General features: G+C 35.5%; 1 pseudogene; it reads right to left on the reverse strand.

Moving 5' to 3' along the window:
- Positions 1 to 22,299, reverse strand: part of LOC143434578 (uncharacterized) — a 365,164-nt pseudogene that overhangs the window by 282,382 nt on the left and 60,483 nt on the right.

The raw sequence follows: 22,299 nt of genomic DNA on the forward strand, positions 1-22,299 counted from the left end.
AAATTGACTTGACAGGATTAACATATGGATAATTCAAGCTGCAAGTAGCAATGTAATGTCTTGTGTTTTTCTCTTATTTGTACAATCTGAGTGCCCAGCATCTATAGACCTCATGACACTGAGACTGAATTTTTATGTGATCCTACATTAGACTATTGCTTGTTCATGAACTTACTAGCCTCTATTACTGAATGTTGTTGTTTGAATGTGAATCATATCCTATAATCTTGTGTCTTTACATATTTTGTCTTCAGCTAGTTATGTTATTTACCAAGATTATAGATCCTTAGTAGGGTAGAGCCTAGAGATTTTATATACAGACCTACTTCCTGCTGATTTTGTTTCCAAATTTAAGATGACTGAGACTATCTGGTCATTTTCTTGTTTCTCCATCCCAGATTCAGTTAGTGGCAAATCTTTTTCACTATGATGGATTAACACTCTTAAACAAGGGACAAAGTATAACTTGTCTTTGCTCAAATTGCTTTATATTGTATTTTAAATTATTGTTGTAATTGTGTGCATAGGGGTGCTCATGTATGACACTGTATGTCTGGAGGATGTTGGAAACATAATTAATAAAACTTCAAGTTCTGTTATGTGGACATGATATGTTCCAAGTGGTTATTGGGTTGAAGGTGTGACCCACAGAATAGGAATATTAAGGCAATAAGACTGTGACTATTTAAATAGAAGAAGAAGATTTTACTGAAGAGATGGATTTAAAACAAAAGTGTGTGTCACCAAGGTGAGGAATAAAGTTTCATCCAAAATATTAAAAGGTGAGAAACTAAAATGTACTTCCTGAAGTGGTCCCCTGGCTTCTATTTGTTTGAAAAATACATGTACAAAAAGATATACCTGCCACAATAAAATAACAGAAAAGAAAAGAGAAATAAAGAAAAGAAGAGTGGAGAAATGAGGAGAAGAAAAAACAGATATAGTGAAGCTTAGAGACTGATAGACAGAGACACATAAACAGATAAAAATCATGATGCTCAATATCCATGAATGAATTAACATCATCTTGGAGAACATTGGGATGGGAAGGGCCAATTCTTTTCTCCTGAAGTAAATATGAGTAGTAGTAGCAGTAGTAGTAGTAGTAATAGTAATTATTTACATTCTAGCCATTGCACCCTGTCCTAGTCCCCACTCGCACAATTCCCCATCTCAACCCTGCACTCCTGCCTCTGAGAAGATGCTTCCTCCAATCAGACCCCCCTCACTATAGCTTCAATTCTCTTGGAGTATTAGGAACCTTTTTTTCTACTGAGGCCAGACCATGTGTTCTTCTGACATATGTGTATATATGTATATATATATATATATATATATATATATATATATATATATATATATATGTGTGTGTGTGTGTGTGTGTGTGTGTGTGTGTGTGTGTGTGTGTGTCAGAAGCCATTACAGTATGCTTGCTATGTTCCAGGTCAGTGAGAGGGATAATCCATAAAGACATAAGGTTAAAGGTGCCCAAGATTTGAAAATTCAGTAATATTTTAGGTATTCTCTCTCTAATCTTGTACTAATGACTCACGGTGCACGTGTTGCAAGAGAGAGCAATCCTGTTCTCGGTTTTACCCTCAGCATGTTATAGACTAGGTGCTACTGCCTGGCAAAGGAAATGTATGCTGATTAGGAACTAGTGGTGATAGCTTGTTGTAGAACATAGACATAAGTATGTCACCTAAGAAGGGAGTGGTAAAAACCTACTTCCCTAAACCAGGCATACTATCATCTTACAAGATTTACATACAGTTTTAGAGAAAATAGTTAAGTGTCAATATTTGTAACAGGACAATCTGAGACTACTTGAATGAGGAATATGAAGGCATTAAGAATCTCAGTATGTTTCATTTGAGGTACTCACAACAGCAGTAATGACTCAAAGACAGAAATGTTTCTTAAGTTATCCCTAGTATTGGTAACAAACTATTACATTGGACAGTGCCTCTTCTAGCCATTCCACAGAATCTGAGCCTATTCAAGCAGGTTCTTCAGTATGAGAAACTTCTAGACAGATTAGTATGCTGGAGTGTCTACGCATGACTTATTACTTATAGAAGCTTATATAAACTAGGGAAAGAGGAGCCTAGTACATCTCAACAATTTAAAGAACTTCGGGTTTTTGATATTTACTTCTTGAGTTTTAGAAAGCCATCCTGTAGATTTCTTTGCATTTGAAAGAACTTCTGAGAAGGCTGGAAATATAGCATCTCAGAAAAGTAGTACAGACAGTAGCATATTAAATGAAAATATAGGTTGGAAAATTGACCTTTGACTCTTGCCATGACTGTGTCCTGGACTTTACCATTGTAAACTTTCTATTATAACCTATTGTGCCTACAGTGCTTTAAGGAGAAAAATCCCCATAATCTTGTACATCTAAATAATTTTGTCTCCAGGTTGTGGAACTATATGAAAGGAGTAGGAGGTCTCTGTGACTGGAGAAAGACTTTGAGATTTCAAAACCATAAGCCAATGGCAGTTAGTTCTCTTTGCTTTGTGTTTGAACATCAAGATGTGAGCTCTAACCTATTTCTTCATTGTCATTACTTCATGCCTTCTGCCATGATTACTACCAAAACTATCATAGATTTTAACCCTTTGAAACAAGAATCCCCACTTGAACTCTCTTCCTGTTTAAAGCACTTTAGTCATGGTGTTTTATCACAGCAATAGAACAACAATTATGCTAATGACTCAGTGCTTTAGGTTGTAAAATTGCATTAAATAGAGCCTTGCTTATCTCAATCACAAGGATATTGAGAGTATTGTGGATCTGATAAAAGGTTTGCAAATTACAGTTTGTTCAATAATAATAAATAGAAATGGAACATGGCATATTTCATTGTCACAAGACTAGAAAGGTTAGCAAAACCAAATGTAAAAAAATATTGAAGCCATGCATACCATCTAAGTAAAATATGATTTAAAATGCAAAAACTGATTGTGATGAATGATGGTCTTGATGTGTTCTTGCTTTCAGTTTGCAAGTATTTTATTGAATATTTTTACATTCACTGCTGGTAAGATTTTAAACTCAAACTTGTAAAACCACTGTGGAAAACAATTCAGTGTTTCTTCAAATAATTGGAAATAGTTCTACCTGAAGAACCAGCTATATCACTACTGGACATACACACCAAAACATGCTAGAAAATATAACATAGACACAAGTTGCACTATTTTTATTGCAGCCTTATTTGTAATGACCAGAAAGAAGAAATAGCTCAGATATTTTTCAATGGAAGAGTGGATAAAAATTGTGAAATATTTTCACAATGGAGTACTACTCAGGTCTTAAAACTGCTGCAAGTTTAATAACAATTCTGAATACAGTTTATGATGAAATGATATCCTTAGTACACAAAATGTCCAATATTAGATTGAGTAAGACCCTGTCCTCACCTAGATGATGTAATGGTTAAGGTAGAATGATACAGAACAGACAACTTGCCTATATGACTCAATCCACTTCTCATCATTTCACAGAGAAGTCTTAGGGGGGCAAAATCAGTGCTTTATGAATTATTATAATTGTGCAAATGAGGATGTAAAGACATTCTGCAAAGAGTGAACAGGAGTTAGTGATATAAGACCTGAGATCAAACTAACAATTCTTCTAACTCAACCTCATCAGTGCTGGCATGCTGTTATGTACTATCATGCCAGGTTGAAAGATTGACTATATTCACAAGGTTATTTTTGTTCCTTCAGAGGGTTTTATAAAGCAACAGGGACAATGTCTTGGCTTCATGCCTCCCTGGTGATGAGGAATACAGGAAAGTTTGCTGAGTTTAACAATTATCTAACTGAACATGAAACAATGAAGTGAGCATTTTTCTCCTATCATACTTCCTGGAAGTATCAATGAGGAAATTTCCAGAAGACTATAGAAACAAAGTAAGTCATGGATGGTAAGGTTATTGATGGACACAGATATGTTTGTGTCTCTTTTACTGGTAATTTTTAATCTGGCCATAAAGTGTAAAGCAAGGGCCACAAGCAGGAATGAATTCTGAAAAATATTCACACATTTTAGCTATGATTGAAGGGAAAATTTTGTGTGTGTGTGTGTTTAGGTACATTTATGTCTAGGAATATAAATGCATGTATATAAGTTCAGACAATAATTTTGGTCATGCATTCTCACACAGTGCAATGCAGATTCTTTTTTAACAGATTTCAAGTAGATGAAGCTGGCTGTTCATGAGTAGTAAGGATCATACATGTCTTTGACTTCTAATTACCTGGAGTACAAGAATGTACCACCATGAAGAGTTTTTTTTTACTTGAGTTTCAGTACACTAACTAAACACAATTCTTCAAGATCAATAACCAAGTATTTTACTCACTGTGATATCTAATCTACAGTACTGGGGCTGAAGTTTACTTTTATGTTTTGTTGTTAAATGTCTAAAATGATTACCTACATGCCATAATCTTGTCAGTTTGTTGGAATAAAAGTAATATAGACTGTAAAATTTGTAAACAGAAGCCAAAAATTTCTCAGAGTAAGAGAACCCAGAAAAGCCAAAATCCAGTATATAGTAGATATTGGTTCTTTTGAGGAACCATAGGCAACCTTTAAACCTTGGAAATTAGTTCATCAGGCATGCATTTAAGAGACTAAACCATTCAGGTCACAAAAGTGGAAACATGGAATACAAGGATATCAGTCATTAAAGAGAATGTGTGTCATAGTTTAAAGATTTTTAATTTTTATATTGTCTTATGAGAGAAACAAAACAAAATACAGAGACAAAGGTAACAAGACATCTGTCAGGGTTTTCCTCAAAGAAATTTAAATAAAAATTTTTCTCTGATTTCATAATTTTAGTTGGTTCTTCAACATATTGCCATCAACTTCTTGTAACTATCATTTCTGTTATTAGTAATGTCCATATAACCAAAAAATTTTGGTAGAAACGGTTCGTATCAGCTTATAATGACAAGTTATAGTAAGTATCACTGTAGTAAAATTGCAGTGGCAAAATCCTGAAGCATCTAGTTATATCCCATCCATATTCAAGAACAGAGGGAAGTGAAGTCATGTGTGCTCACTGCTTCACCTCATTGATTTTACTCAGCTGAACTTCTTCATTAATACACAGAACTGCTTGCCTGGTCTAGGAAATGAAGCTACCCATAGTCATCTAGGTCTTTGAACACAGCTAACATAATGAACTTAATCTTGTACAGACATAGTCATAGTCAATCTTCCCTTAAAAATTCCTCTTTGAACCTCTTTTTCCAAGTTACTCTTGTTTGTTTAAATCTAAAAGTAAATTTAAAACTTACATCTTGGTGTTTAGATTGCTAGGCATGTAGTTTGGGAGCATTTATACACTGCACATAAGAGAAGGTGGGAACATGGAACAGGAGAAATGAAAGCTCAAAAGAAGCCTGTGAATGTCTACTACAGAAATTCTTTGAAATGTGTTCTTAAATAATTTGTACAAGTATTATTTATTATGGAAAAAATAAGGTCAATATATTTCTTATACTTTATAACACACTGTGAATTTATTAGTGTTTGTGTGCACAAAAAAGGAAGTACCTGTATGTTCTTATCCTTCTAAGTTAGTGCACTTGTGCCTTGTAACAGCTTAGGCCAACACATTTGGTATTGTTCCTAGCCTTGAATCTTGTTTATGTTAGCATCTCTTGATGGGGTCTATTCAAACTGCTGTCTTGAGAAGAAGGTTAGCTTCCATGTGTTGAGGGTTGGTCTTGTGCACTTCATATTAACTTGCTTATTTCTTCTCCAGAGCTCTTCTCACAGCCAAGATGCTAGAATTTTCATGAGTATAAAATTGTCTCCTATAAATTTATCTGTTGTATAAACAATGATCCCCAACTAATTCAGATTGGTTAATATAAAGGTGATCAGGCTATTTATGGATAGAGTAAATAAGGCTAGATCCTGAACACAACCAGGGGTCTGAGGGGAAAAGAAAATGAAGAAAGAATGTAGAAAGACAATGAAACTGGGAAAGAAAAGGAACATTTGGTGTGAGGACAAGGAAGCAGACAAAAGGCCAAACATGGTCCACAGATAATTAAGAAAGACCAGATTGGAATGTGACTGGATAATAGCAGCATAAAGTAGTTAGACTATCTCAGAACCTGTCCAGCCTATGTTTGTGGTGGCTCATAAAGAAAATAGGTCTTTGTGTCAGTTATTTGAGCAATAGAATGTGAACCGATAAATATAAGTAAATTAATGACAACATCCAAAAGATACCCGGCCTCTGATCTCCATCTTAGTTTAAGAGTGCTGAAATTAGATGTGCAGTATTGTGTCTCACCTGCAATGATGTCTTTAAACTCTCAATGTCTGTATCCATCTATATACAGTCCAGAATGACAGAACCATCTAAGCCTCTTCAAATGGCACCACCAACTAGAGAATAAATCTTCAAGTCCCTGAGCTTGCAGGAACAATTTCATCCAAATAATCAACTTTTGTGTTTGAATTTTTAAAATTGGAATCATGGATTGTGAATCAAGAATGGTGAGGGGGATCTGAATTTAGATGTTCATGCTTTTAGTTTTGTTGATAATTTGTAGAGTTCTCTGCATTTGTTTTTGGTTGATTTTGCCTATTTCCTACCATCAATTCCTCCAGGGTGTATTTGCTTTTTTTTTTCTAGGGCTTTCAGGAATGTTCTTAAGTTGCTGGTGTAGGATCACTGCAATTTCTTTAGGAGGGCAATTAGTGCTTTGAGATTTTCTCTTAGTACTGCTTCCATTATGTCCCATAAGAATGGTTATGCTGTTATCATGTTTATTAAATTCTAGGAAGTCTTTAATTTCTTTCTTTATTTCCTTCCTCAACTAAGTTATCAGTAAGAAAATAGTTATTCTGTTTCCTTGGATATGTGGGTTTTCTCTTGGTTTTGTTGTTATTAAAGTCCAGCCTTACTTCATGGTGATAATGTAGGACACATGGGTATGATTTCAATATTCTTGTATCTATTGAGGCTTGTTTTATTACTGATTATGTGGTCAATTTTGGAGAAAGTACTATGAGGTACTAAAAGAAGGTATATTCTTTTGTTTTAGGGAGAAATGTTCTCTATATACCTGCCAAAGCCATTTGATTCATAATCTATATTAGTTTCACTATGTCACTATTTAATTTCTGTTTCTACAAACTGTCCAAAGAAGAGAGTAGGATGATGAAGTTTCCCACTATTATTGGGATCATGTACTCACAAGACATTTTTCCAGTCTTTTATTCTGAGATGTGTTTCTTGTAGCAGGAAAATGCTGAACCCTGTTTGCACATCTACTCTTTTAACTTGTGTCATTTTATTTGGAAAATGAGTCTGTTGATTTTGTGAGTTATTAAAGAAAGAAGATTCTTAGTTTTGTTACGTTTGTTGTTTTAGGAGACATTATGTGCATGTGATTATCTCATTTTGCTTTTGTATTTGAGATGATTAGTATTTTGTTTTAACTTTGGGATAAGTATCCTCTTTGAGTTGGATCTTGCATGCTAGTGTTTTTTGTAGGGCTTGAATTGAAGACAGATATTTTAAAAAAATTTTTCATTGAATATTTTAGTTTCTGCATCTATGATTATTGTGAGTTTTGCTAGGAATAGTAGGAGCCTAGGCTGGCGTTTGTGTACTCTTAAGTTTTGCATGAATCATTTCCAGGCTCTTTGGCCTTTTACTGTCACTTTTCAGAATTCTAGCATAATTTTACTATGTCTGCCTTTATATGTTTTTGAATTTTTGTCCTCGGAAGCTTTTAATATTCTTTATTTCTTCACTGCACTAAATGATTTGATTGTTATGTGATGAGAGTATTTTCTGTTCTGGTCCAATTTATTTGATATTCTAGGGACTTTTGTACATTTATGGCTATTTATTTAGGTTGGGTAAGCTTTACTTTATGATTTTGTTGAAGATGTTTATGGGTCCTTTGAGCCTGGAATCTTCACACTGTTGTATTCCAATTATTCTTAGAGTTGATCTTTTTATTTTGTTCTGGATTTCCTGGATGTTTGGGTTATGAGATTTTTATGTTTTCAATACGTTTTCACAACAGTGTTAATATCTAAGGTATCTTCTATACCTGAGAATCTACTTTCTATCACTTTTATTCTGTTGTTGATGCTGTAGTTCCCGACCATTTTCCTGGGTTTTGCATTACTAGGGGTGCCTCCATTTCTGTTTTCATTGTTGTTTGCACTTGCCTTTTAAGGCCTTGACCTGCTTTGTTCAATTTGTTCACCTGTTTGATTGTGTTTTTCTGTATTTCTTTAAGAAATTTATGTGCTTCCTCTTTAAGTGCTTCTACTGTTTATCTATGTTTTCTTGTATTACTTCAGTGACTTTTTAATATCTGCTTTAATGGACTTTTTATCTTCATGAGATAGTAGTTTATATCACCATCCTTGTTTTCACATATGTTGGTGTATTTAGTACTACTGTGGTGGGGAACTGGGTTCTGATGATTCCAAAGTATATGGGATTTTGTTGCTTATGGTCTTGCACATCTTAACACTCCTGGTTGACTCTGTTGATAACTGGCCTGATTGTCTCTGTCTAGAGCTTCCTCCTGAGACCTTGGATTGCTGAATGTCTCTTGGGAGCCCTGTGGCCCTGGCTATAGTATATTTGTTTGGTGGCCTTCAAAATTTATGGCCTTCAGAGTGTCATGCACACTTTTGATCTGTCCTGGGAAGCATTCAGAATTTGGGGTCTTCAGAAGGGCAGACAAACTGCTGATCTGTTTTCAGGTGAGACCTTGAATGCCTTCAGACTGTGGTGTTCTTCAGAGGAGCAGTTAAGCTGCTGATCTGCCCTTCCTGAAGGGAGATGCCAGAAAAGTGTTAGAGTTTGAGTTGGGAGGATGTGTTTTGAGTCTACTGGGCTCTTCAGGTTCCCAGGTTTTGTGGTAAATTATAGGGTATGTTTGCCTGTTGCCCTGCATGCAAGGGATATTCCAGGAGGTCTTTAGAATATGGGATATTTAGAGGAGTAGTCAAGCTTATAATCTGCCCTGATAGAATGCCCAGACTAGGACTGGGGAGTATTTCAGGGGTGCTGGACTGTCCAAGTACTTTGAAGTACTCAGGCTCCCAGCTGTTGCAGTTCCTCTGGAGGATCCATTACATGTTATCCAGAGTTCAGCTGAAATCCTGAGAGGCCTTCAGACTGTGGGAACTTCAGTAGAGCATACAAGCTTATGGTCTGCCAGAACATGACCAATTAATCTTCTTGAAACTATGAAGCTCTTAAAAGACCCTTCTTTTTTCTAGTTCATAGAGATCATCTTGTATTATGAATTCACACAAAGTAGACTGAAAAGAAGAATCAATACCTAAGAGCATTTGAAGCTTTTCTAGAGGACACTGGTACAATTAGCACCATTCACATGGCATCTCAAAAACAACTGTCTACAAGACTTGTTCTAAGTTACCTCATACAAGCATCTAAACTCTGTAAGAAAAAAGCACTAAAGTATGAAACAGAAATATATGCAGGCAAAATCCTCGTGCACTTAAAATAACAAATGTTATTAAAATTTATATAATCTGTTTATTGTGTAATACTATGGTTCTCTAGAGCAAAAACCAGACTAATGAATAAATATTATAAAGAAATTTAATAGGTTGAGAAATGTGGTCTTCCCTAAATAAATTAAATATTAATATTAATATTAAAATAATTAATAATATTAATATTAAATAAATTAAATATTAATGAATTAAATATTCTAAATAAATTAAAAATTGGCTGGTTGCATGCTGAGAAGGTTATGAATCCAGCAACTTCTAAATCTATTTGACTCGATGCTTCAAAAAACCCTATAATGCGTAGATTTTATCCAACATGGCGTAATTTAGAAATCATCTCAGAAAGGAAAACCCCAGTTGAGGAAACCTGTCAATCATTTCCAGCTGTAGATTTTATTCTTATTTAGTAGTTGATGTAATAGGACCCAGTCCAATGTGCCTGGTGCCATCCCTGGGCTGATATTCCTGGATTCTTTAAAAAGGCATACTGAGCAACCCAGAAGTACAAGCAGATAAGCAACACATTTCCATCACTTCTGAATGAGCTCCTGCCTTCAGGTTTAGGCTCTGTTTGAATTTTTTCCTGACTTTCTGCAATAAAAAACCATGATGTGGAATTGTGAGACAAATAAGCCTTTCTGTCTCCTACTTAATTTTAGTCATGACCTTTCATCTGGCAATCATAATTCTAACTAAGACATGTACCTACCTGATGGGTAAAGCCAACAGCATTTCTTCAGGGCTACAAGTCTTGATTTGGAATTAGAAAGCTGAACAAGTTGAGTTCTGAATACAGCAAAAAGAGGGCAGAAGCTGTGACAGCAGCAGCAATAACAGCAGCAGTGTAATAAATTAATTAAAGTTTTAGAAATGAGAAAATAAGAAATCAAGCAATGCCTATTTGCAGATGACATCTTATTATATAATAGACAGCAAAAAAATCAATAAAAAACCCTCCTAGAAATGAAAAATTCACCATTATGATCTCACATATTCCTAAACTATTGAAAATTAATTATATACATAAACCTGAAAACCAGAAAAACAGAAACACATCAAATACATCATAGACTATGCCCTATATTTTTCTCTACAACCATACCTACATCCATATGTGTATCACTAATATATATATATATATATATATATATATATATATATATATATCATGATATGATTTACATACTGATCTAGAGTAAGATAACTACAGTTAAGTGGTAGATACATAGAAATACATAGAAATTAATTCATGTTATTGAAATAAATGATATAGATAATTAAAGTGAAATAAAATAGAGAGAGATAGGAAGAATACTGTATATATTTAAATATAAATCTACATAAATTTTCAACTGTCAATTGTTGACATTAATAATTGATAAAGAATGGATAATATTCAGAATATATTATTATGTCATATATATATGTGTATATATATGACAGGTATATATATATACATATATATATATATAGGTATATTATCTGTTTATTTAATTTACCTATATATTATGAGTAAAAATCAACCACACCAATGATGTCACTACACTTATGAACATGGAGTGCTACATTTGTTGTAGTCTACTGTGAGTTCTTCAATATCTGATTTGTTTTGGATGTCCATATGAGCCAACTAATGTGTGAATAATGGCCAAGAAACAGTTGTCATTTAGTACATTAAAACTGCAGAGTAATCTCCATAATAGTTAAATGGCATATCATTGTTTCTCATTGAAAAACTTCACTGAAAAGAGAACCTGTCTACAAGTCTATTTCAGGAACTTTACAGTCAGGAAGGCTCATATTCCATAGGATGAAAGAAGGCTCTTTTGAATCTATATGTGCCAACTGTTTACTTTTGACTAGAGAGATCATAAAAGAAAGTGTGTAGGAGAAAAAACACCATGGGAAAATGACTTATGCCTCGAAGTTCAATCATAGCTGTTCTCCTTAGGGTGCTCCTGTGATTCTAGTGGCATTTGTAACTTTTCTGTTTCCACAGATGTGGTGATTTGAATAAGAAACTTCCCAAAGGCTCATATATTTGGATGCTTAGTTACCAGGAAGTGAAATTTTTCATAGGATTCAAATGATATAGCCTTTTAGGTGGAAGAATGTTCCTGGGGGTGTGTTTTGAGGTTTCACAAGTCTAAGCCAGGCCACTCTCCCCATCTTTCTCTATTTCCCCAGCACTCTGCCTTCCATGCCTGCCACCATGCTTCTTGCAATTATGATAACAAATTAAGCTAATTTGTCCTCATGGTATAATTGTCTTAGTGTCCATTATTATCCATTTTTAACTAAGCCCTACCAATGTTTTATCAGGTAGGTTGTGCTTATTTCTCTTTTTTAAATTTCATGTTACTTCCTTCTAGACACTGAGAAATCTGTCCTATTTACAAAGCAGAAACTTGGCCCTGATATCTAGTCCCTGGAAAGAAGGTAGACGGATACCTGCAGTACCTGCATTGTCTTTGCAGGGCACTTCTTCAGATACTTTTCACATAGTCCATCACTGTCAATAAGGACACAAAGCTTGTTGAACAAACTATAGGAAACCTAGAATAACCTGGATCCAGATAGATAAAAATTAAAGAGAAAAACATTTAGAGAAAGTGAGCCTCTGACATAATGATCTAAACATAATCAGAAAGAGGCAGCAGGTATGGAGAAAAGACTGTGAAAACATAGAAAATGAGATCTTATTAAGCCGTCCTTAAGCAGCCTTTAGGAAGAACTGTCTCAATCTGATGCAAAGTTATATCAAATTACAACAGGGTGCCTAGCTTACAAAGAACAAAAATTTATTTCTCTCTGAAGAAGTAAAAGTCCAAGATTAGTAAAAATTAAGAAAAAATAGTGAGAATTCGTCTTTTAGCTTACATATGAGAGTTTATCATTACAAATTCATGATTAAGTTAAGGAATTTTTGTGAGGACATTAGTCTCAATTACCTGCTTGGGATTCATAAAGTACAAAGCCCTGGTATCCTCTCATTATGACATGTGAGTGCCAAACAATCACATTCAGTGCAGCTGAACATAAAAATTCTGAACATAAACATAGACCCAGGAACCTGCTACATTGCTTTTATTAACTTTTTATACTTATGGGGTTTTTTTTGTTTTTTGTTTTTAATGATGTATTTATTTATTTAATGTATAAGCATACACTGTAGCTGTCTTCAGACACACCAGAAAAGGGCATTAGATCCTATTATAGATGGTTGTGAGCCACCATGTGATTGCTGGGAATTGAACTCAGGACCTCTGGGAAGAACAGTCCAGTACCCTTAACCACTGTGGCATCTCTCCAGCCCTCTTATGGGTTTTATAGTAACAATAATCATTTTGCTTCTGGGGACATTCTATCAAAGAGAAGCTAATTTGGTTCTCCTTTTAAAGCATGTCTCTTATTTTATCTTGCATCCAAGAAACATCATGGGTGATATGACTGTAGCTCATATTGGGCAGAAATTTTATTCTTTTACTTCTTTCAATGGGCATAGCTATGCTTAATATCCAAATATTTATCATATCTTCTTGTTGTCCTCATCATTTGTATTCAACTGGACATCATTTTGCATTGTATGTTCACATAAGAATGTAGAATCATAATTTTATGCTTTTCCAGTAAGAACATGTAATCTAACATGGTACTTATTTTTCATCCTGTCTGCATTGGCAGAGCAGAGTAGGGCTCTGGATACAGAGAAGATATGTAACATTTATTAATTACATTAATAATGAATACATATTTTAAATAACTTATGAAAATATTTAAGACTTACAAAAAAGTACTAGCAGGTTTTTCTGTTGTTGCTGTTAGAACTTAGCATCAACAGTGAACATTCCAATATACAATAGATTAATTTTCTAGTGAAGCCTCACAGTTATTGATTTTGCTATCTACATTTCTGTTGTCATTCTGTTAGTTTGGGGTGTCCTCCAAAGATAAACTGCTTACTTAACTGTCCTGACATCTTTCATTTATTTCTGATTGATATTTCTCCATAATTTTCCAAAATTTTGAAAATACTTAAAAGCCATGCGTCCATGTAAACAGCCCATTTTTTGTTCTTACATTTATGTCAATTTTTATTGTGAATTCTCTGAGACAAGACTAAAATAAAGTAGGAAATAGATAAGAGTTATTTTAATCATTGGTTTCTGATCATCATGGTGATGTTTTGTGACAAATCTTTTCAGGGGTGACACAAGAAACATTTACTCACACAATATAACAAACACAGAGGTGATGAAAACAGATCCCACCAATGGCCCATTTGGGGAACTCATGAGTTTTACTGAGATTATTTATAGAGTATGGATGACAGTGAGCAGAACTAGTTCAAAGACAGCTGCATCACCAATGCTTAGGTGAGTATGTGTGGCAGCTCTAAAAAGCTGGAAATCTGGATCACAATGTTAAGCCTGAAAGCAGGCCAGCTGATTGAAAAGTGTCCTGTTCAGGTACCTTATTTGGTATAAACCTTTCCTGGGTAACCTGTCTAGTTTCTGTTTATTCTGCTTAGGTTTCTTTTCTGTGAGGAAGATTCAGTTTAATTGCTTCCTCTGACAGGTTGTGCCCTAGTGAATCTGGACATTCTTAGGAACTTCCTTAAACTATTTTGAGTTATTTATCTTTCAGTTTAAGCAGTTTGCTGTAGGAGAGAATATTTCTAACTTGGATGAAGACATGTACCTACAGGTAAAGTATACAAAATTGTACCCATCAAAGCAGCTACAGAAAAAAAAACCCATAGGAAAATATTTATTTATGTAGGTCTACCACTTCCAAGCATTGTATTCAAACTCTCAGATCCTTGGTGGATTAAACCATTCATTGGTTCAGATTCATCAGCTTTTGATTATCTCAAGACAAGTCTCACAGTTATACACTAAGATGGTAGTTATTAATCCTATTCTGTTGCTTAATCTGATTCATGTTTGAGGATTATATAAATCTAGACGAGAAGTATTAGATGAGATGTGGGTTTAGTCTTAGAAGCTTTATCTGTACTTCTTTATCAAATAAGCAACAATGAAGACCTACCATCACCAAACTTCCAGATGATTTGAAAGAATTAGCTTTGATTTAGTCTTTCTCACATTATAGTCATTATCTGCCTACTGGTCCAATTCTGACAGTTATACATTGAATTCTTTCTCCTCTCTTTCCAAAACAATGTCCCTACCCACCCCTTCCCTGCCAGGCCTTTATTACATGGAATGTCAATTCTCTCAAAGTTTAGGTATGTCTTAACTTACTGAAGCTAGACTAGGCAGTTCTCTGCTGTATATGTGTCAGTGTCCATGAACTAGCTAGTATATTCTGCCTGGTTGGTGGTTCAGTGCCTGAGAGATAATCTCAGGAGTTCAGATTAGCTGAGACTGCTGGTCTTCCTATGGGTTCAGCCTCTACTAATTCTTCCAGCCTTTCCTTAATTCAACAACAAAGGTGCCCCACTTCTGTTCATTGGTTGAATGTAAGTATCTCCTGTGTCTAGGTCAGCTGCTTGTTGGGCCTCTGGGAGGGCAGGTCTGATAACTCCCTGTCTGTAAGCACACGGTAGCATCAGCAATAGTGTCAGGTCTTAGATCCTCCCTTTGAGATGAATCTCAATTTTGGCATATTCTGAAATTTTTATCCCTTAAACTCTTCTTCATTTTTGTCACTGCAGTTGTTTTAGACAGGAACAATTCTGGGTCAGAGATTTTAATTGTGAGATGGCAAACCCAAGTCTCTACTAGATGTCCTAAAATTCTACTGGACATGGACTCCACAAGTTTCCTCTCCCCACTGTTGGGCATTCCATATAAGGTCCCTCCCTTTAAGTCCTACAGGTCTCTCATCTCCCAGGTCTCTGTCACAGTTTAGAGGGTTCCTCTACCTCCTAACAACCATGGTTGCCCACTTCCATTCTACTGCTTGTTCCCATGGCAATAATCTTACCTCCAAATACCTGACCTTGTTCCCCTTTATTCCTCCCTGTCCACTCTTCCACCCATGATCCTACGTCCCTCTGCCCCATATGATTCCTTTCTTCCCTCTTCCTAATAGAATTATTGCACCTTTATTTAATCCCTTTGATTTGTTCACTGTTTTGAGTTCTGAGGATTTTATCTTAGGTATTCTGTACTATTTTGGCGAATATCCATTTATTAGTGAGTATATACCATCCATGTCATTTGTTAGTGAGTTACCTCATTCTGAATGATATTTTGTACTTTCATCCATTTGTTGGCAAAACTCATGATTTCCTTGTCTTTTATATCTGAATAATATCCCATTGTGTAAATAAAGCCATTTTTTATCCATTGTTTTTGTGGGATATCTGGGTTGTTTCCTGATTGTTGCAATCAAAATTAAGGCTTTTGCTGTAGGAAGCCGCTGTTAACGGTGGTATAATCTGCCATCCCAAGATGGCGCTGGCCTCATGTCTTCTCCAGAAGTAAACAATTAACTGCACTGCTGCTAGGCAAAAGGCGCGCCAAAGTCACTGCCAATCTCAAGGCATAATATTGGGTGGTGAGCAAACAGCCAATCAGAAGTGAATACGTCACTCTAGGCTGTATTTAAGCTAGGCGCCTTCCGCGTCTCAGCCCTTCCGCGTCCTTCCATGTTTTCCACGTGTATGGTACAGAGTAAAGCCTTGTTTGCAGTAACTACCTGAATACTGTCTCTCGTGTTTTTGTCCACGGGCGTGGGGCAACACAGGAGGCGCGCGTTAGATTTGCGCCCCACAGTCAAAACTTTGACCAAGAATTGTTCCTGCCTAAAAGAACTAGAGGGACAAACACGAAGAATGGACTGAGGGAAAATAAGTCCAGTGAGTGGCCCAAATTGGGATCCATGACAAGAGGAGGCCCCAATGCCTCACACTATTATTGATACATTGATGTACTTAAAGACATAAAATTAAATATAAGTAAGGTAAACTCAGATGATAATAGATGCTGGTGAGGGTGTGGAGAAAGAGGAACACTCCACCATTGTTGTTGGGATTGCAAGCTGGTACAACCACTCTGGGAATCAGTCTGGTGGTTCCTCAGAAAATTGGACATCACATTACCTGAGGACCCAGCTATACCACTCCTGGGTATATACCCAGAACATTCACCAACACATAACAAGGACATATGCTCTACTATGTTCATAGCAGCCTTATTTATAATAGCCAGAAGCTGGAAAGAACACAGATGTCCTTCAACAGAGGAATGGATACAAAAAATGTGGTACATTTACACAAGTATTACTCAGCTATAAAAACAATGAGTTTGAGAAATTTTAGGTAAATGGATGGAACTAGAAAATATCATCCTGACTGAGATAATCTAATCACAAAAGAACACACATGGTATTTACTCATTGATAAGTGGATATTAGCCTAAAAGCTTGAAATAGCCAAGATTCAACTCAAAGACCACATGAATCTCATGAAGAAGAAAGACCAAGTGTGAGTGCCTCCGTCATACTTAGACAAAATAACAAAATTCTCAAGGAAGCAAATATAGAGACAAAATGTGGAGCAGAAACTGAAGGAGCATCCTTCTACAGAACATTCCACCTGGGTATCCATCCCATGTGTAGTCACCAAAGGTAGATGCTAATGTGGATGTCAGGAAGTGCATTCTGACAAGAGCCTGATATAGCTGTCTCCTTAGAAGTTTGCCAGAGTCTGACATATTCAGAGGCAGATGCTCACAGCTATCCATTGATCTGATCAAGGGGTTCCCAATGAAGGAGATAGAGTGAAGACTGAAGGAATTGAAAGTGTTTGTGGCCCCATGAGAACAGCAACAATACCAACCAACCTGAGCTCCCCAGGGTCTAAACCACCAGCCTGGGAGCACATAGGGAGGAACCCATGACTCTATTTCTATATGTAAGTGAGGATGGCCTTGTTGGGCATAAGTGAGAGGGAAGTCCCTGGTCCTGTGAAGGCTGGATGACCCACTGTGGGGGAATTCAAGGGCGGGAGGTGGGAGTGTGTAGATGGGTGGGGGCACACCCTCATAGAAGCAGGAGGAGGGGGGATGTGATAGAGGATTACTGAGTGTGGGAGAAATGGTGAAAGGTGATAACATCTGATATGTAAATATAATATCCAATAAAAAAAAAGAAAATGCAAAAGTGATACAAGAAACTACATTGATGATTGTAAACTATCACAGCCACTTTGGAAATCAGAGTGGAGAATTCTCAAAACTGTAACATGTGACCCAGATGTGTACCACTTCTTGACATCTGGATAAAAACTCACTATCCTACTCAGCCCTGTTTATCACTGCTCTGTTCACTGTTCTGTTCATGTGAAATGCAAATGGCCTAACTATCCTTATACACCTTGTTTGACATCCAAAGTTGCTAACAGAGACTCAAGCACAAAATATATTGTCATTTGCAATAAGTAAATGAGGCCTTTTCCATTTCATCATCCATTTGTGACCTCATGGAATTTCATCAAAAACTGTGAGAATTCTATCATAGATATTATTCAGAACAACCCAAGTATTTTAATGTTTTGATGAGAGTAGGATTTGTCATCTTAAAGATTCAACCCTCAACCAACACAATGGGTCCATTTACAATTTTGCCCTAGACCAGAAATCATGTACTTTGTTATACAATAATTTTGTCAACAACACACACACACACACACACACACACACACACACACACACACATACACAATTACACAAGCAAGAATACACTTGGGAAACCTCATGTTTTCTTCTGCTCACTATATATTACCTTCTAAACTGTTTTCTTGAAAGCTGTCGAAAGCAATCAAATTTACCTTTTGCCAAATGTTTCTGTTGGCATTAGCAATAAGAAACTGAATGAGCTGAGTGATACCATCACAGCATGAAATAAACAAGTATCACACCAAGGCAATAGTAATAGAAGACAGTGGTAATGCATTTATTAAAAAATGTGAAAAATATGAGATTAGTTAGAGATTAAAAATTACTCTATCAAAAGTTCAAAAGGTAAGACCATAATAATCTTCACAAAGAATATATCACACAAATGCCAATATTCTCTCAAACTAAACTATATGGACATTAAGCAACATATATGTATTAGGATAGATATTAATACCACTCTGTCTAAATCCTTACACTTTACAATATTGTTTTGTTTTTGAGTTTGAAAATGAATACTATACCATTATTAATGATGTCAGATTAATTCTGGCTGAAATAATCTTCACATTTGTTTTGAAAGAGTTACAGAATATGACTAAAATATGCCTTTTGGGCATATATGTATTCTGTGGTGAACTTGAAGGTTTGAGTTCTCTGTAAAAGATTTACCACAGTCATGACATTTCTAAGGTTTCTCTCATGTATGGATTCTGTGGTGAGCTTGAAGTACTGAGTTCCGTGTAAATGATTTGCCACATTCATTACATTTGTAACATTTTTCTCCTGTATGAATTCTTTGGTGAATTTTAAGGTATGAATTCTTTGTAAAAGATTTGCCACATTCATTACATTTGTAAGGTTTCTCTCCTGTATGAATTCTTTGGTGAATTTTAAGGTATGAATTCTTTGTAAAAGATTTGCCACATTCATTACATTTGTAAGGTTTCTCTCCTGTATGGATTCTTTGGTGAACCTGAAAGTGTGAATTCTGAGTAAAAGATTTGCCACATTCATTACATTTGTAAGGTTTCTCTCCTGTGTGGATTCTTTGGTGAACTTGAAAGTGTGAATTCTGAGTAAAAGATTTGCCACATTCATTACATTTGTAAGGTTTCTCTCCTGTATGGATTCTTTGGTGAATTTTAAGGGCTGAGTTCTTTGTAAAAGATTTGCCACATTCATTACATTTGTAACATTTCTCTCCTGTATGAATTCTTTGGTGAAATTTAAGGTCTGAGTTCTGATTAAAAGATTTGCCACATTCATTACATTTGTAAGGTTTCTCTCCTGTATGGATCCTGTAGTGAACTTGAAGTTTTGAGTTCCATGAAAATGATTTGCCACATTCATAACATTTGTAAGGTTTCTCTCCAGTATAGATTCTGCAATGAACTTAAAACATAATAAGTATTAGAAGATATTTCATGAAATATGTCATATATTTTATATTATGAATGTCATAATTTATTATTCATTAAAACAGTATAACTTGAAACACAATTGTGGCAACTGTCCTCCATTAATTAAAAAAATATTCCCACTGTGAAAATGAAATATCAATATGGGAACAAATCACCTTTCCAATGATAGAATGATAGAAATAAAGATGTACAATACTTTTATATGACTGAATGATAATGCAAGATTAAGCAATATATTAAAATCAGAGTGAATATTCATAAGAAAATAAAGATATATGATAAAACCTTAAGTTCACTATCATCCCATAAAAACATTTGATCAACTATGTTCATAGCAGTTTATTTGTAAAAGCCAAAAATAATAAAAAACATACATGGAAAGATAATCTGAATCGTTGGTAAAGGCAATGTGGTACATTTACACAACAGAATAATATTCAGTTCCAATAGCTAAGAACTCATGAATTTTGCAAGCAAATGGATAGAGTTTCATACTTTCATCCTGTTTGATGTAACTCAGTCACAAAATGGCATACATGGTATGTAGTCAGTTAAAATATATATTAGCCATAAAATACATGTACCATTTTACACTACTAAGACAAAAAGAACCTACCCTTGATGAATGTGCAACCAAGGAAGCTTGAATTTCATTTAGAAAGTGGAATAAAATAGCCATAATAGGCAGAGGGAGAAAAGTGAATTGGGAGAAATGGGTGGGTAAGGAAGGGAATGTGAAGAGGGTTTTAGGATCATGTGTAGAGAAGGACAGGAGAGAGGGCTAGAGGCTTGTGGAAATTAATCGAAATCTGCAACTAGGTGAGATCAGAGATGGGGGACATCTTGAATATGGGACAATTACCCATTATAAGGTAGAAACCAATGAATCAATGGAGGTGACCTTAGTTATGACTTACCATATTGCAGATGTGCAACCTGAAGAGGTAACCTACTCTAGCCTGTTAAGAACCCCAAAAGAGTGATAGAGACACCTACACACCCAGAAACATTTCAATTAAAAATTTATCCTGCCTTTAAGAAATTCTGACACTGGTGATGGAGCAGAGACTAAGGGAATATCCACATAAAACCTGAATGAAATTGAATCCATCCCATGTGAAAGCAACATCTTTTCCATTATTAATAATACTGTGTTATGCTTGCAGACAGAAACATGTTACTTCTGAGAGGCTCCACACAGCTGCTCACTCAGACAGATAGAGACAACTGCAGAAAAACAGTGGATGCAGCTTGACTTTCTTAAGGAAGAATAAGAAGTAGGATTGTGGGCCATGAAGTTGAAAGGAACTTCACAGGAAGTTAGTTAGGAAGTTAGAATCAACAGATTCAACTAACATTGACCTTTGGTGACTTAAGATTCTAAACCACCAACTAGAGAACATGCACGGACTGGATCTAGACATATATGTAGCAGGTATGTAGCTTAACAATCATGCGGGTAATAACAACAAGAATGGAGGCTTTCATAAAAGCTGTTTTCTGTACATGATATATGGTCTACTATCCTGGCTGTGTTCTCTGGGCTTATGGCCATAGTGAGTGAGTAAGCACCTACCTTGGATAAAATTGAAACTTCACCTTCAGGGTAAACACAGGGGACCACTCCCTACTCAAAGTAGAAGAAAATAGAAAATGGTGGAAAGAATGTATGAGGGTTTGAATGGGAGTGAGCCAATGAGCCATATACAAAGTGAGGAAGTAAAAAAAAAATAAGTTAAAAATAGAATATGGTCAAAATTTTTAAAAATATAGAATGATACATAATAAAGTTGTAAGTATATGTGTTACAATATGTGCCTAGCACATGAGAAGAAAGAATTTAATAATTTTCTCATATGTTATAAAATATTCACTGAGACAGATAAATCCAGAAGAACTTTATAATTCTTCAACATAATAAAAGTTTTTACATGCATAAATTTCAACCATATTACTATGTAAAAGTTTATTTAGAATTAAGTATGAATTACTTGACTTGATATTTGAATGTTTACACATTATTTAAAATATAATTTCAGAATCCAAAAATCTGAGCTTTATTCCCTGTGACAACACTCTGCCTGCTTCCCTGGAGGCATGATGCCTTCCAATATAGCCAGGTAAGATTCTGAATCCTCTCCCTCTAGTATTCCCTGGAAAGGGGCACTCATGAATCTGCCCCACCCAATCTGTGCTGCATTTTCCAGTCTATAGCACTACATGCAATCCAAGATTACTGCTGCCCTCAGTAACCACAAGCTCTGAATGCTTGATTTGAGGCATAACTATGCCATGGACAAATAGAAGTCTGAACATATCTGGGATTACTTTCATTGCCTACAACCCTGAAAGCCTGCTGCCACCTATGGCTAAGCTTGTCTTCTTTAAATCCCAGAGGCCTGGGACTATGAGGAACTTTCAGTTGGACCTGTAGTGGCAGCGTCCAATAGTTATCAGGGACTACCAGGTCTTTGAACACCAGAGACTTCAAAATTGTCTACAAACTAGGAAATAATATAATTTAAAAATTTAGTGCAAATGGCACTACTAAACCCTATCTATCATATAACACTAAGCTCTTTATTCCTGAGCAATCCTGAAGTGCAAGAAAATTACCTTAAATCTAATCTTATGAAAATGATGAAGGTCTTTTTAAAATAAATAAATAAAATAT

This window comes from Arvicanthis niloticus, chromosome 16 (genome assembly GCF_011762505.2).
Source record: "Arvicanthis niloticus isolate mArvNil1 chromosome 16, mArvNil1.pat.X, whole genome shotgun sequence".
NCBI classification, from domain to species: Eukaryota; Metazoa; Chordata; class Mammalia; order Rodentia; family Muridae; genus Arvicanthis; species Arvicanthis niloticus.